This window comes from Kogia breviceps, chromosome 4 (assembly GCF_026419965.1).
Source record: "Kogia breviceps isolate mKogBre1 chromosome 4, mKogBre1 haplotype 1, whole genome shotgun sequence".
Lineage (NCBI taxonomy): Eukaryota > Metazoa > Chordata > Mammalia > Artiodactyla > Physeteridae > Kogia > Kogia breviceps.
The window spans coordinates 65,602,443-65,617,896 of record NC_081313.1 but is presented as its reverse complement, the minus strand read 5'-3'; positions in this window follow the sequence as shown (position 1 = coordinate 65,617,896).

Sequence of the window (15,454 nt, the reverse complement as noted above, 5' to 3'; positions counted from 1 at the left end):
AAGCAGAAAAGCAGGAAGCAATACCCATCAATGATTTTCCTGTCCCCACAGCATTTTAATCAATGTTATGAATTTGGTGCTGCTGTTACATATAGCTTTAATAACAAAAAATACTGCATAAGAACAAAATAAAATTGTTTAGCCTAAGTAGTGAAACCAAGCAGGATCCTGTGGGGCTCCTGGGCTTGGGAGCATTTCTTTGTCTCCCGTTTGTTGTTTGTAGGGAATAGACTCCAGCCTCCATGACCTTCCCTGAATTCCAAAAGGCAGATTCCAACTGTTGCTAATCAGGGAAGGGAGGGGATGCAGAGAAGAGGCAGGAACAGTCAAGAAACAATAGTGCAGCCTTGCAGCACGGTCCTGGTTATGCCTCAAGGGATACACATAACAATAGCTCTGAGCTCTTCTACAGAACTTAAACCCCAAAGAAATGGAAGATGTTAGCATTCTTCATTCCAGAGAAGGCCACAGTTTGATAACTTCAAGAAGCTTAGCAGGAGATAACCTGAGATCAGATTAAAGGAACCAGAGAAGCCCAACAGGAAACCATCTGAGGCCAGATTAAAGGAGTGCAGGCCCTGCTCACACCCTGATCCTTATCAAAAACCCTACCTTGGAGCCATCGGGATAAAAGTCCTCACCAAATACCCTCTGGGTTGGGACACCCAATTTTGAGGGGCACAAGCCCACTGTGTCCCCCATTTGCCTGGCAAAGCAATAAAGATATTCTTTGCTACTTCACCCCAAACTCTATCTCTGAGATTCAATTGGGCACTAGTGCACAAAGGCCGAGTTTTCGGCATCAGTAGTCAAAGAGAACTCAAGTCTATGAGATCAATCCAGTTTTGTTCCCACGTGTAAGTGGTTTTGCAGGTGAATGAGGAAGAGTATTTGAAATCTCTGCTCTCTCGGAACTCCCGGACAGCACAGTGGTTGTAGGTTTGGAATGTTTAGAGAAAACTGTCATGTCCCAAATGAAACCCACCTATGGCTACTGATTTTCCTATATCCTCTAGCTACCAATTAGCAATTAGAATAAAAATAGCAAGAGTAATTAAAGAAATAGTTCTCTTGATGTAGTAGGCCATATGTTTACTGAACACCAATTCTCTCTCTTTCTAAAAAACCCCTGAATTTTGTTTTAATGTATACCTGCCCACCTCCCCACCCCCCAGGCAGAATCCAGATTAGTTAGCACTGTCCAAAAGAAATACAGTCATATATGTAATTCAAAATATTCTAGTAGTCACATTTTTTTAAAAGTACAAATAAACAGGTAAAATTAACTTTAATAATATATTTAATTTTATCTAACATTATTTTAATATATAATCAATATAGAAATTATTGAGATATGTGACATAATTTTGATATTAAGTCTTTGAAATCCAGTATATCTTTTTCACTTACAGCACATATCATCTTAGATCAGCCACATTTCAATGTGCCCAGTATCCATATGTGACTAGTGGCCACCATATTGGTCACTGGAGGTCTAAGCTGACTACATTTCCTTGGAAACTATAATTTGTCTGGAGCCTAAGATTGCCCAACCAGCCTGACAGCAGAGACCTTGCCTGTGGGCAGAGTTTCTCTTTTCTCTCTGCTGCTGGACAAGAATAAGAAAGAAAAAAGGCCTGATTAACACTGTCAACCTTCTCCGTACTACAAGAGGAACCAGCCTTTGGATGACATTGACACTGAATTAAGTAGAGAGGAGAGAAAGAAAGAACCTAGGGCTTTGGTGACATTATTGGGCTGCTTATCAAACTTGGAGTTTGCCCTGACTCTGGACTTTCCATTTAATGAGACAATATATGTCCTAATGGTTTAAGCTGTCTTGTGTTACTTGCAGCCCAAAGAGTCCTAACTATATACAATTTAAAGCTGGTACGTGGTCATTCTTTGGCCTATTAATATATCCCTCAAGGTTATGAAATAGTAGAGGATGAACTAACCCACATGGAGTTGGAGGAAAAGAAAATATGGAAAGCACTTGAATTTACTGCATTAAATATAATGTTTAAAATGTACAACATTATAGCCATATGTATAAGTAAAAATCATCTGCAAAGCACTCATGTTCACTTTCTGTTCCAGAGCCAGGCATCTGAATTCTGAGAGAGAACAAATCCTAAGGAAAAAACCCACTTTAGATTTATCTTTATAAAATAAAGTTATCTTTATTAAATCTATGTGAACTACAAAGTTATGAAGATGAAGGGAAAGCTGTTCAATAAAACTAAAGCCAGACTTCCTCAAAGAGATACCTTTAGAAGTGTGGTTCTATTTTAGGTTTCCCACAAAGTGCTAATTAGAACATACATTTCAATTAAAATTAGATTGCACTTCAGGAAGTGAATTATTAAATGACCTAGCACATTTTGATGTTTTCAAATGCTGAAACTCTCAGCTTTGGAGGACAATGAGTCTTTAATGATAATTTATTCCCCTCTTGTCCCCATTATTGCTAGATAGTTGGGAGCCCTAGAAACTAACAGGGCTCCTGGGACCCTGAGGAGGGTACCAATTAGGCAGTTTGGTTTCACAAAGAAGCAAAGATTGCCCTGAGGTGAAAAACTCTGCCTCAGACGGCACGCCACCCTTGAACTTTAACTGTCTTTATTGCTAATCATTAGAAGCCAGCAAAGAATTTGGCCTTTTCCTCACCATTTCATTATCTCTACTCTTCAGCCTAAAAGCACATACTTTCTCTTATTCTGAAGGCAACACTAAAGACAGCAAATTTACCATATACATAAAAGAGAGCAACCACTCTCTACTAGTTTTAGTAGCTACTGCTTCCAAAAATTGCCTTAGGTCACCTAAAGTTGACTGCCCCTAGAGATAAACATCTGAAGATTTTACATAAGTAATGGGTGTTTTCAGGACAGCATAATTACCTGGGGCTCCATGAAAGTGACAAGCAGCAGCCTCAAGGTTACTGAATAATATATGGTTGCATGTTTGACTCATACATAGATATAAAAAGGAATAGAAAGGTCAATCATCATGTAAATGACAATTTTATTCCTTGTTTTCCCCATTCATTTAATTACTTCACTCAAAACAACTTTGAGACTCTATTTTGTGCCAGGCCCCATACTAGGCACCTAGGATTTTATGAGGAAGACAGCAGATTTCTACCTTCTCAGATGCCCCCGAGGGGCAGGGTGGATGCAGCAGGTGCAGAGGAGCATGGAGAATGGTGAATGAGCAGATTATTAATTCCCAGAAAGTGCTACCTCGGTGTACCTGGGGAGGCCAAGGAAGGTTTCTCTATTGTCTTAGAGAGTTTCATTTTTTCTAAACATTAGGGGTCTGCACATTCTACATTTCTTTTGACTCTCTCAACACTTAACCACCTTTCTGGCTACACTGTGAATTCAGTGACTTCAGATTGCTTGGTGTGAAGACACTTTTCCTTTGCTTGGAAGAAAGTAACCATTTTTGAGTTTGCAAAAGTCAGTACTTAATCATAAAAGCATTCAGAGAGTAGTATATCCTAGTCTTGTGGAAGTTCAGACTGCAGAGCCAAACTCCCTGGGTCTGAAACCCAAGCTCTGCTATTACCACATGTGTAACACTGGTAAGTTGCTAAACCTCTCTGTTCCTCAGTTCCTTCATAAGTAAAATGAAAACTTTATAGGATTTTTATGTATGTGTATAGGGATGTATGCGTATAAGTTTATAGAGTTATTATGAGGATTAAATAAATTAACTTACTTAATAGTACCTGAAATATAGTGTTAGCAGCATTATGTCTCCATACAAATGGAACTGCATGTTACTTGGTGATAAGGTTTGAAAATCAGTAAGTAAAGTGATATTTAAATATAATCAAATTTTCCATGAAAATCCTCAAGAAGTTACCTTTTTGGAGACCCACAGCCCATCTCTCAGTATGTCTAGCACTGTCAATTTTTCTTTCAATGTTGGAATAGATTCCTGTTTCTCTGATTAAACACCAAGTAGTGTAGAAAGTTTGCATGTAAGAACCATGTCATTAAAAAGTCCATGTTTTTAAACATTAACCTCCTGCTGAGAAGAACTCAGGAACTGATCTAGGGAAGAGTGAACTCCTTTTTCATCCCTTCTTAGTACTGCCTCCAGTTATTCGCTTGGTCAACTCTAACTTTCTTATCTTTGCTCAAATGTCATCTTCTCAATGGGATCTACTCTGTCCAATTGTCCACCACCTGATACTGTCTACCCATCAATTCGTTAGCATCTCAGAGATTAAAAAGACTAAGCTCAATTGTTTTGGTTACTATGGTCAGAGAGAGCTATGCAGATCACCCACAGCTTCTCTGCACAAAGCAGAGAGCAGACTGTTACATTAATCTTACATAAAGTTTTGGGAAACATGAAGTTTAAGGATTGACAGAATTTCAGAGGCATGAATTCATTGGTAGAAGAAAGATTACTCCAAGAGACTTCTGTTGATTGGTGAGTTGGCACTCAGAGGTATGTTTTTTTTGGAATGAGTTCCTTTCTGATTGGCTGACTTTTAGAAGAAAGGGATTGACACTGATTGGTTGGCTTGTAAAAGTGTGTTCACAGAGGTGAGTTGTCCTGATTCACTGAAGTTGTCTTGTTACTAGAGCTACAAAAACAACCAGTCTTTTCCTATCAATGTGGAACTGTTTTTCTTACTCTACACTCTCAGTCTCCCTTATCCTGCTCTACCTTTCCCCCCTATTGTACTTATTACCTTCTAAGGTAATAGATGTTTACTTATTATGCTTATTGTTTATTGTCTGTCTTCCCTTGCTAGACAGTAAGCTCTACAAGTCAGGTATTATTAGTTGTTTCATTTTCCTGATAAATCCCACTTTTCTAGGACACTGCCTGGCACAGAGTGAGCACACAATAACTATTTGTTGAATTACTGAATGTTTGAACAGTGTCTGCCCCAAGCAAGAGTGAAGAAGACCAGTAAAGTATATTTCTATACCTTTTCCTCCCTCCCTGGACAGTCCTGACCCACCTGCAAATACGTCTTTTTTTGTGATGCCCCGTTGATATGATAGGAATATACTTTAGTCAACATTTTTTATTCTCGGGGCATATAGTTTTTTAGTTTGAATCTTGTTTGAGGGTGGATCCAGGTTTTGGGGACACACTTCAGGAAAAAAGAATACACAATTACAAATACAAAAAGTTGCTTGGAAGGGCCCATGCATATGGAGCTCTGACTCTTCAACTTCACTCATTCCAGCCCTGCTGATGGGATTCAAGACACCACTCCTTTCTCTTATCATTTTGGAAGGAGTTTCACACAGTAGCAAATTGGAGAAACAGTGATGTCTCCTAGCATGATCTATGATGTCAACGACAGACAAGATTAAACTAAAAGGTAAAGAGAAAAATAGCAAAAAATGTAGTTTGAGTCTGTCAGCATAATACAAGTTAAAGTGATTTACCTGAACCATTTAGGTTAATTATAATGAAGCACAATAGGTGGTACGCATGTCATTAGTTTGATGGCTTAACTTCGGCTGCCACGAGGGAACTTGCACTTGATTCTATGCTGAGCCAAGGAGCTTCTTGGGTTTCTGACATGCAACCGAAACCTTTCAGATTTTTTTGTTAAAAGCAAAGGAAGGCTGGAACAGAGTCACAGTGTATGAGGCAAATAGCAATCGGAAGGAAAGGGGATGTTATAGACATTAACAGTATCCACAGCCTCAAATGACCTTTCATTCATCTCCATCCAACACTGCATTGTCTGTCCAGTCAGGTGAGGCTTTGTTTAATTGCTTGATTGATTTGATTGATCTAAGTCTTCCCAACTATATTGTGAACTTCATAAGAGCAGGGGCCCCTTCCAAGTTCTTCTTGCTCTCTCCCCAGCACTGGCAAGATGTCTGGTACATAAAAGGGCTCAATTAATAATTGTAGTGTGGATTTGTTTTATGAATGAATACATGCTTTCAAGAAAAGTTGTCTCACTTTATAATCTTTCACTTGGAAGGGCATCTCCCTATTCTTTTATTTCATTTATTTCTGCAGGAGAAAGGAGAAAACTCCTTTTCTCCCTAAGCCCAAGGCTGGAAGACTTAAGTCCGTTTATGGGAAATTCCCTAATAGCAGCTGCCTTAATCAGAACTAAATTTGACCATCAAGACATCTAGTCTGTATTTTGTCAACTTATCACCTTCATTTTCTTTGTAACATATTAACAATAAATGCACAGCAAGAGAAATGAAAAATATTATAACACACTCTCTTTACCTAACTTGAGCATATGTTTGGCCCAGTAAGTCTAAAACATTTGATATTCTTCATGGGGAAATTGGGAACTTATGTTGTCTGAAGTTGGTGCTTTTGTTTGACACGTTTTCCATAGTCATGTTACCAGTAATTTTAGAGGTCCCAGAGTAAGAAATGTATCTCCTCCCTGAGTTCAGTAATTCTGTCATCCGAAGGTCTGAGAGTTTTAACACTTGCTTTTGATTGTTTGGCTAGAGAGGAAGTTTTATGAAATGTCCTTTTTATTTTCAGAATGTATACTTAACACTAGAAAACCTGCTGGTAATTGTGCCAACAGTTAAGCTATTATTTCTTTTAAAGGGCCTATTCTACTGCATGTGCCTTTTAAATGTAACTTTAAAACTTAAGTTCAAAGGGCCACCTGTCCTTTCACCAGATTGCAGGGACTTTGGAATGCTGTGAATTCATGACCCTTTCTGCTCCCAGTGATTCTGGCCCAGGACAATTTTCCTCTTCAACAGCCCCTGTCCTTAGTTGTCATCCATCTCTGCAGTATCCCTCTGATGTCCAGCTTTGTATTTCCTGCCATGGATATTTCCTATGACCACCTAAGCATATGTTCCATCACTGAGAGGAAGCTGATGAGAACTAATTATCCATAAATATGATTATGGATTAACTCTTCTCAGTTAAGATGTTACAGCTTAGCAGGAGACTTTTAAAATATTATCACTTTGCAGATATAGCATTTTTAATAATCACACACATGGTTTCACTCAATACTGACAACCCCATGAAGGAGAAGATGTGGCTAGAAATATTGGGTTGGCCAAAAAGTTCGTTTGGGGTTTTCCATAACATCTTATGGGAAAACCCAGATGAACTTTTTTTGCCAATCCAATAGTATCCTGATTTTTGTAGATGACCACACTATGGTTCTGAGGGGCTAAATGATTTGCTGGTGGTGACACAATAAGTAGCAAAGTCTGAACTGAAACTAAGCCGAGTCAAGATACTCTCGTCTCTTTCCACCACGAGGTTGCCATCATTTGGGATGATCAGATGATGAAATTTTAAGCAACAAGGCCAGCCAATAGGAGGCACTAGGGGGTACATCAATTTCTTAGTGCTTCCTGAATAGCCCTTCCCCATCCTTGGAATTCTCTTTTGCTTCTTTGACTCTGCATTCCCATTCTCCTCCTCCCTCTCCGACAGAGTGTTATGGAATCCTAAGCGGATTCCTCTTTCCCTGTCTGTACCTTGGAGCTGCCATGGTTTTTGACCCACTTCTTTATTCACTCTATATTTCTTATCTGTAGCATCATAGTGCTCCCTTGGCTTTAACTATCACCTTTAGGTTGATGACTTTACAAACTTAATCTTGAACCTATTTGAGTCTCTGCAGAGTACCTTGCTGGTATACATAGTTGCCTATTGGGCAGCTCTTCTGGATGTACAATTACTACTCTAATAAGATATGGCCAACTCATTAGTCCATTATATATGGACTGAATATTTGGAGATACATTTGTGTCCCCCACCCCCATTCATGTGTAAAGTCCTGACCCCCAATGTGACTGTATTAGGAGGTGGGGCCTTTGGGAGATGAGATAATGAGGATGGACCCCCCCCCCCCTTAATGGGATCAGTGCCCTTAGCTTCCTCTCTCTACCATGTAGAGACACAGTGAGAAGGCGGTGGTCTGCCAGCCAGGAAGAAAGCTATTACCAAGAACCAAATCTGCTAGCACCTTGATCTTGGACTTCCTAGCCTCCAGAACTGTGAGAAATAAACATCTGTTGTTCAAGACGTCCAGCCTATAGTAATTTGCTATGGTAGCCCAAGCAGACTAAGACAAGCTATATTTCCTACCTGCTACCCTCACACATTGCCTGCAATATGAAATTCAAACTTAGGTATAAGGCTGTTTTCCAATTTCATCTTGGTAATTTCCCCTGCCTCCCAACCCAGCACCCATGCTAACCATGCTGAAATACTTGCAGTTCTCTGAGAGCACTTTGCTGTCTGATGACTCTCTACCTTGGTATAAGCACTTCGTCTTTCCTGCAATGCCTTTCTTCCCTCTCCTGCCTGACAAATCTATTTATCTTTGAGGTTTCTCCTGAAGAATCATCTCCTCTGGGAGGTTTACCCTGATTCTCCAGGGAAAGTTTATAGTGCATCCCACATCTCTCTTTTATTTATTTATTTATTTATTTATTTATTTATTTTTTTTTTTTTGTGGTATGCGGGCCTCTCACTGTTGTGGTCTCTCCCGTTGCGGAGCACAGGCTCCAGTCGCGCAGGCTCAGAGGCCATGGCTCACGGGCCCAGCAGCTCCGCGGCATGTGGGATCTTCCCAGACCGGGGCACGAACCCGTGTCCCCTGCATCGGCAGGCGGATTCTCAACCACTGTGCCACCAGGGAAGCCCCCACATCTCTCTTTCAGAACAGAATTTCGCAAAGTATCAGTGGTGAAGGACTAGGATTTTTTTTTAGCTCCAATCTAACATGGACTAATAATTTTGTAAAATACAATACAAATAAATTCATAGAAAAATGAAATAGAAAGATGTAAAATACAATCACAATTTTTAATCATTAGATTCAACAGATACAAAATTACTCTGCAATATACAATAAAAGTTTTAAACACTTTCAATTTCTGTACTTATCTTGAAAGAATAAACATCTGTGGACTAGCAGTGGTGTTCAGATCACACGCTGAGTAGCACTGTACTTGAGCACCATTGATGCTATATTTGCATTTTAAACACAGATCAGATATTTCCTTAATAGCAGAGCCCATCTTTTATTGATCTTCATGCCAAAACATGGATCAAGGCATTAAACACTTTGTAGTTGCCCAGTGAATATGGCTGGATGGGCAGGCCAGGGTGTACCGGCTCAAACCCAGCCTTTTGGCAGGGACTTGGGTCATTCTCTGTATGTGACATGCTGCACATTGAATTCTTACAAGTCCTTACTCAAGATCAGACCAGAAATAATCACTATTGGTCCATAGGGTAAGAAACATATAAGCTTAATATTTTCAGGTTTACTCTTTGTTGACTCATAGGAGTCCTTATTACCATCTCTTCTGAGAAGAAAGATGAGCTGAACACAGACTGGGAAATGCAGGGGTCCTTCTGATACAGTCAAGATATCCCCTCATCATGTTTATCTCCTGCTTTTTACACAACTCTACTCTCTCACCTCATTATATGTGCAGTTCATTTGCAACCCATACACTGCCTCCCCTGTATACTGGAGTCTCTCCCTGACCCCTGGCTTTTATTCACCCCTCACACTACTACATGCACAAGGCTGTGCATTCAAGCAGACTTCGAGGGAAAACAAGTGGTACCACTCAGAAAGTGACTTTCAATAGTATTAGAGAATCCTGTTAAAAAGTCCCTCCGCATTCTCAATGGCTAATCCCTTCCTCGGAGCTGGACATCTCACCATTTTATTGGGACCCTGTCTTTTAAATAGATTCTCCCACCCCTCCTTAGGCTGTTTTAATTGCTTGTCTCTCACCCATGAGTTTCCTGTTTCTTTATTATGCAAAGCAGTTTATTTCTCTCTGGTTTATTTCTCTCCTTCCAAACTCTTGGCTATGTAACTCAACAGCTACAAATGAATATTGCAGAATGTTTTATGGAAGGTATTATAACATGCTCTGCAGCCAAAATGCCTAATCTCAAGAAGGTGTTGGAGAAAACCAGCAGTAGCTTCAAAGCACGAAGCCAGAAAGCTTAGTTTCGGGGATGCACGTTGATGACTCTCTCCTCTCCTTTTCTTTTTTGATCTCTTTTCCTTCTCCCTCTCCTTGCTTCTCCTCCTTCCCCTCCTCCTCCTTTTTTCCTCTTTCCTGATAACATAAAGCTTGAGAGAAGCACAGGTGAGATAAGCTATGTACCTGAGAAGATGTGTGTATATCTCTGATAATGTGATGCAGAAAAGGTTTATTCACGCATATTAGTTCCCTGTGTCTTTTCTACTGATTATTTAGGGATGACAAACCCTTAAAAGTTTAATGTAAGGTTAGGTATAGGGATTGGGAAAAGAGAAGGGATTCTGATGGTGTACTTGTTTGAAATATTAACATTCAGTATTTCTATTTTAGTCTCATAATGAATATTCATTTTCAACACTCAGACATATACACAACACAACACACATGAGGCAAGTTCATTTAGAAGATGATTCTTCCTCACTGCTTTTTAAAATAACTTCAAAAAATTGAAATATAATCCATATACCGTAAAGTTCACATTCTTTTTTTTTTTTTTTTTTTTTTTTTTTTTTTTTTTTTGCGGTATGCGGGCCTCTCACTGTTGTGGCCTCTCCCGTTGCGGAGCACAGGCTCCGGACGCGCAGGCTCAGCGGCCATGGCTCACGGGCTCAGTTGCTCCGCGGCATGTGGGATCTTCCCGGACCAGGGCACGAACCCGTGTCTCCTGCATCGGCAGGCGGATTCTCAACCACTGCGCCACCAGGGAAGCCCTCACATTCTTAAAGTGTAAAATTCTGTGGCCTTTAGTATATTCACAAGATTGTGCAATCACTAACACTATCGAACTCCAGGGAATTTACATGATCTTGAAAAGAAACCTCGTACCCATTAGCAGTCAGTTCCCAATCCCCTCCTCCCTCAGCCCTGACAGCCATTCATCTCCTTTCTGTCTCTATGGATTCTTCTGGACATTCATATAAATAGAATTATATTATACATAGCCTTATATGCTTGCCTTCTTTTACTAAGCAAAATGTCTTCATATCATCCATGTTTTAACATCTATTAGTACTACATTTCTTTTCATGGATGACCGATATTCCATTGCATGGATATACTACATTTTGTTTTTCCACTGATCAGTTGACAGACATTTGAGTTGTTTCTGTTTTTTGGCTATTATGTATATGCTATGAACATTTGTGTGCAAATTATTTTTGTGAAGGTATCTTTTCAGGTCTCTTGGATATATACCTAGAGATGGAATTGCTGGGTAACTCTATATTTAACCTCTTGAGGAACTGCCAAACTGTTTTCAAAATAGGTGCACCATTTTACATTTTCACCATTGTCATATAAAAATTGTACTGGATGGAGTTAAATAGGCAAGGAAGACTTATTCAAAATTATTGCAACAGGAGAGAGAGATTGAACTCAACTCCAGATATAACAGGAACAGCTGAGAATTTACAGCCAGCTGGCAGGGTGAGAGAGTAGGGGAAGGAAGATCATTAAGAGGATCTGCGTTGGGTATCAAGGTGGGTAATTCTTACTAAACTGTCTTGGCAGGATTCTTGCTGAACTGGGTTCATCAATCCAAGAATGGGCAGGCCAAGGATGATGTCTAGTGGAGATGAGGGCTCAGAGGAGCCTGACTTAAGTCTGATCAAGGAGGGAGTCTTTGTCACCCACAATATGTAAGAGTTCTGATTTCTTCATGTCCGCACCAACACTTGTTATTGTTCATCTTTTTTATTTTAATACCCTAATGAGTGTGAAGTAGTATCTCATTGAAGTTCTGATTTGCATTTTCCTAATGACTAATAATGTTGAGTATCTTCACATGCCTATTTAAAGATTCTTATATCTTCTTTGGAGAAATGTCTATTCCAATTCTCTGCCCCCTTTTTATTGGGTTATTTGTCTTCTTGAGTTGTAAGAATTTTTAGTTGTAAGAATATATTCCAGAAAATAGATCCTTATTAGGTACATTATTCATTTTGTGAATTGTCTTTTCATTTTCTTGACAGTGTCCTTTGAAACACAAAAGTTTTTATTGTAATGAAGTCTAATTTATTTTTTCTTTGGTATCTTCATTGCCTTTTAAAGGTAACTTTTCCACAATTAACTTACAGAATCATAGGAATCATAATGTCCCCAAATGTTAATATGCATCAGAATAATCTGGGAGCTTGTGAAAAATGGGGATTCCCTCAACCTGTTCCAAGACATTCTGATTCAGCAGGTATGGCTCTGGACCTAGTAATCTGCATTTTTAGAAAGCAGTTCAGGAGATTCTCAAGTAGGAGGTCTAGGGACCATATTTCATGCCACACTATTTTCTAAGTAAATAACTTACTCAAGAGATCATCTAGTTGACACCCCTGAAGTGGACCCACTCATGGTGACCCAAATGATTCATGCTTCTAGTAGAATTCCTTCCACTTGAGCAGATAAAGCCTATGATTTGCTTCTAATCAGCAGAATATAGCAAAGGTGCTGGATGTCACTCCCTGATTGTTTTGTTATATAAGACTCCATCTTAGTGAACTGGAGAGGGAGATTCTCCTGCTGGCCTTGAAAAAGCAAACAGCCATGGTATAAACTGCCGATGGAGAGGGCTGGGAATTGTGTGGGTGGCCTCCAGCTGATGACCAGTAAGAAGCAAGAGCCCTCAGTCCTATAACCAAAGCAAAATAAATTCTCCCAGCAATGTGAATGAGCTTATAAACAGATTCTTCCCTATTCAAGGCTCCAAATCAATCCAGCATTACAGACTGATGAGATCCGGAGCAGAAGAGCCAGCTAAGCTATACCTGGACTTCTGATCCACAGAAGCTATGACATAAAGTGTGTTTTTTGAAGCTGCTAAGTTTGTGATAATTTGCTACACAGCAATAGAAAAAAAATGCACTGCCTAAACCTATACTTAACCTGTTTTAATCCATATCCCTCATTTTATAACAGTAAACTTAACACATTTACCACTCTTTGAATATTACCTAAAATACAAAGTAAAAATAAATACTTTGACCAAATAAAGTAAAAACAATGACATAGAGCTACTTTGTTTTCAAAGCATATGCAACTCCATTTCTAATTTTGATATTTGCCTTCGTGGCCAAATATAAATTTCAAAAACATGAAGTAACTTGTCCAAAATCACAAAGCTAGTTTGTGGCTGTCACCATCATATTACATCCCATGTCTAAACAGCTTCTTCAATCTTCTTCAAGAAAAAGACCATACTTAATATTATGTTGATCATTTTTCCAAAGGAAAAATTGAGACAAGTGGTCTGATACAGGAAATCATCCAGTTCATAAATATATTAATAGGAAAGGTCTTATGATATATAAATACTAAATCACATATAATTGTACATTTAAAAGGTAATCTTCATTGAAAAGATTAAAATGACCCCAAATCAAGGCCTTTTGAGAACTTCTGTTTCATAGCAGAATAGTTAACCAGCATAGTATCTGTGGGGACCAGATTGTCAAGAATCACTCTGGGGCATTGTTTAAACATACCCATTCCGCAGCTTCCAGAGCAGGGACCTGGGATTCTGTATGTTAAGGAAGTGCTCGGGTAAGTCCTATGATAAGGCACATTTGGGAGACTGGATAATATGAAATATTTCTTAATTGATTAATTAACAGATAGATTGACGTGTAGATATTCAGCTGTTCAATTGCTAACATGCACACTTAGCTTCTGTATTGAGTTTTAGGGAATGTTTAAGTGGAGAACATCTAGACTGAAACACGCCATCAGTTAAGTATGGAAGAAACTCAAAGCACATGTGCTGAATTTATTATACAGTTGACTTCAAATAACTATTTTCTTTTTGAAAATAAGAATCAAGGGGGATGAAAGCATTCATATTCATAATACACATTTTGGGTATTTATCATTGTTAATATTGTTAATGGACATGTCCCACCTATCTTGAGAGCAAAGCAAACAATAGGAGAACTGGGGACCTCTCAGAATGGCAAAGGAGATAAGATAGGAAAAATAAAGTGGGACTTCCCTGGTGGTCCAGTGGGTAAGACTCCACAATCCCAATGCAGGGGGCCTGGGTATGATCCCTGGTTAGGGAAATAGATCCCACACGCATGCTGCAACTAAGAGTTTGCAGGCTGCAACTAAGGAGCCAGCAAGCGGCAACTAAGAAGCTCTCGAGCCACAACTAAAGGAGCCCATGAGGCACGACTAAGGAACCTGCCTGCCACAACTAGGACCCGGCGTAACCAAATACATAATAAATAAATTTTTTAAAAGTTTGAAAAAAATAAAGTGAAAAGAAACATGCAATGGCTTCTCAACTTTTAATAAACTCTCATAATCAGAGTTTGAATCCCCTCCGGATTAACTGAGTCCAAAAGGAAGATTTTAAAAGACTTTCTTTTTTTTTGCATGGACTCCCTAGACCTTGTGCTTAGCAAGGGCATTGTTTAGGTCTTGCCAATTTTGATAAATTAGTTGCAAGTTAATCAGAAACATATGGACTATATGTATTCATATTTATAAATAGGGGAAAGGTACTTGGAAAGTACATTTGGTTAATGCCAAAGTCTAAACGTTTCAGAAATAGTCTGTGGTGTTTTCAGAAAACAAAACATTTCTACTTGTCAGCAGTCTAACGTCAATGTATTTATATAATGCTTCTTTAGCCTTAAACCCAAATTAACAGAAAGGTTCATATTACAAAATAACTAAGATTTTTACTAACTCATGAGCACTGACTTGGCTGGTCTCTACTGTTCTCAGTCAATCACATACTCTAATGTTCAGTCCTTTTTTCCTCACGTGGCATGTACAGGAGTAACACAAAGGTAAGTGCTTCCAAGGTCAGCACGTACCCATTCTGACATCTTCCCAATGGTTGGTGGATCTTTAAGAGATGCAAACAATATATAGAATTCTGCATATATTCTCCAATGTGTGTTCTTGAAAGAACAATCAGTAACACACAAAGTTAATACAATACTGAAATATAATATGCAACTCAAATCTTAATTGTAGTTGGACAGCTAAGGTAACATTATATAAAGAGGAATAGTATTTTATGTGGTGAATATCAGACTCAGTTTTTCCATTTTTAATTTGTTATATAATGTTATTTTTATATCCCACTCAGATAATCCATTATTAACATTTGAGCATTTCCCTGAATTATCAGTTATTTTACCTATATAACATATGCACTTTAAAAAATTGGTAAATTGATGCCAAAATAATCTAGTAATTCTGAATATTTAATCACATGATACAAACACTTCAGGAACTTCAGTTATTGCTGTTTAAAACAATAAAGTACAGCCCCATTTTATACGGAGATTAGGTTCTAAATGACTACATAAGATAAAAATTTCATAAAGTCAAACCCACCCTTAAATTTCCTCACTAGGCCATCAAGACCAAGATGTATATTATTGCATAAGATTGCTGTACAGTAATTCTTCAGCACATTAGAGTTTGTGAACTGCTGA